Source organism: Coccinella septempunctata, chromosome 7 (assembly GCF_907165205.1).
Source record: "Coccinella septempunctata chromosome 7, icCocSept1.1, whole genome shotgun sequence".
NCBI lineage: Eukaryota > Metazoa > Arthropoda > Insecta > Coleoptera > Coccinellidae > Coccinella > Coccinella septempunctata.
Window position 1 is genome coordinate 15,857,568 of NC_058195.1, and position 2,598 is coordinate 15,860,165.

Below are 2,598 nucleotides of genomic sequence, written 5' to 3' on the forward strand. Positions count from 1 at the left end.
GGACAACAATGATTTGAGAAACACAAAAACCTATAAAATACTTTCTCTAAAACTTTATACCACAAATTCATAAACAACTTCAATTCTGAAGATTACTTACTCAGAGGACAGTTAAAATCGAAAGAGGTCTTTTCAGGCAGTTTCAACCCTTTTAATTTCTTCGGGTGGCCAGGTAAAGGTAATCTGTCCCTTCACTAGATCCATATTTTTCAGAAACCGAAAATCCAGATACTTAAAGGTTTTCGAGTGGGATTACCCGATTTATTTGAGTTTTTTCAAGTTTCAAGCGAATATTAATCGTGAGTTTTAGCATTCTGAACACTTTTAGATCTCGTTTCCAATTGAACACAAGAGAAATCATCCCAAAAACTAATTTAAACTGAGTAATCAACAAAACCGTCAGCTGATTGATGTAAACAAAACATCTAAAAGAGAGAGAAGGGATACCCACCAATAGTCTTTCTCACTCCCACACTTTTGGACACACTTTCTGCCGATTTGCTGAACTGCGGGTCCCTTCCATTTCTTTCTTTAGTTCAATGACCACAGCCCTCTTAACACATAGCCGTGATGAGGGGAAGTTTGGCAACACAGGGAAAGGCCTAGAATTTCTAGTTCTCGTATCGTGCTTGCCGGCGTCGTGTTGTTTGTAGGTTATGTGTAGTTTTTGGTTTTTTGTTTTTAGTGCTTGAAAGTGCTGTGAATTGTGTGCTGAAGGAGAAAAAAAGTCTATGAGTGAAGTGAATTGTATGCTGAGGAAAAAATTCTATGAGTGAAGTGAATTGTTTGATAAAAAGATTGAAAAGAAATGAAGTGAACTGTCGTTTGGTAAAGTACCTAACGTTTTTGAATTCGATTTTGCTTGTAGGATCTATTTCGTATCATACCTAATAAATGTTGTAAATCTAGCAGCAAGGCAATAATAAATCTTCAGAAAATGATTATGTTAGTATATTTTCCTTCTCCAAAAATTCCAAAATAAATAAATACATACATACAGTGCATTTTGCGAAATTCATTTTGATACTAACGTACTAACGATATTGTGAATTGTGAAATTTTATCAAATTTAATATTATAAGCTGATAGCATTTTGAGACAGTCACCACTGAAACATTTATCTATGCCAAAGAAATGTCCACAATTGAAAGAATGTGGAGTTTTTGAAAAAGTCATCAAATGTATCCAAATTTTTCTTGCTACATATCAAAAACAGACTTGGTAGAATTAAAAGTCGTAGTATTGAATTAGAATTTAATATTGGTGATTTTTCACGGACTTGCAGTTGTGAAAGTGATTTGAAAAAGTGTTTTGTATCCACTTCGCTCGACTTTTGTTTACATATTCAATTGAATAATCATGTGAAAAATATAAACTATCAAACCCTTTCCAACTCTCTAGAAAAAAGAAAGCAACAGTTCTCGATCGTGATAATTTATTGACATTACCTAAAAAATAGAGAATTGGATAAAATGGGAATACGATAGTTCTTCAAGATTCACCTCTGTCGATTGTAATTATTTATGTAGGAATTTGAATTTCATATTTATATTTTGAGTTAAATATTGGTATGGGCAATTCTATTTCAGTTTTGTTTTTTTTGTGAGAAAATTTATTCAACGTACAGTTCTTCTCAGTTTTTGCTCAAACCTCCTTAACTGTTAACTCATTTATAATATTTGGACTCATGAGTTCATTTACACAATTTTGTGGGAAGAGATGACACCACACCTTTTTGTTGGTTCTTAATGAACGATAAATAGGGTTTAAAATATGCAATATTGCCACAATAATTGTATTTATCATTCATTCTTGGTGCTATTATAAAGATCAAATTATTTTCATTAACTGGTTCTCGAATCATAATATGATCAGTCAATCCAATTCTTTGACCAAGGTATGGCTTAGGATAGTGTCTTATAGATATTTTATTAAATTTGAGACATCCCATGTTGATTTTTAGAGTACTAATTGAAATGTATTCGAAAATCGCGCTCCTATAGCGCACTAACTGCGGCCTAAAGTCGGCCTTCCGCACCAAGCTATTTGCGGTGTTGCGACATAGTGTTCATGGCTCTGTGTTTAAGAGGGCTGTGATTCTACTGTATATGTTTCCTTTATTGAAAAAATTCAAAATTATCAGCTTCTTTCACGAAAACAACTAAATATGAAGAACTTTTACGTTTTCACAAAAAAAATCAGATATATCTCGTATCGTATCAAACCTCGTCGCATGAAAAGGGTGGGGGTGGCTCAAGAAAACGATCGAGATGTCACTATACTATAACCGGAGAAATTTTCTACAAATAATGTTGTTGTATCTGAAATCATGTCATTGTAAGCGACATGTCGTTATAAGCGAAGTCATTAAATCCGAATCCTGTTGAAAGGAGTTTTGAATGAAACCAAACTTAACAGTGCAATTGCGTCATCATAAGCGATTGGTCAATATGGCCGGCGTCATAATAATCGGATTCTACTGTATAAGAGATATAGAAAAAAGACTAACTAGAATTTTGTAGAGCTCAGGAAGTTCTATAAAAAAGTTCGCGATGCCATATATCCTACTCTCAAGGATAACCCACAATAATCAGGTTT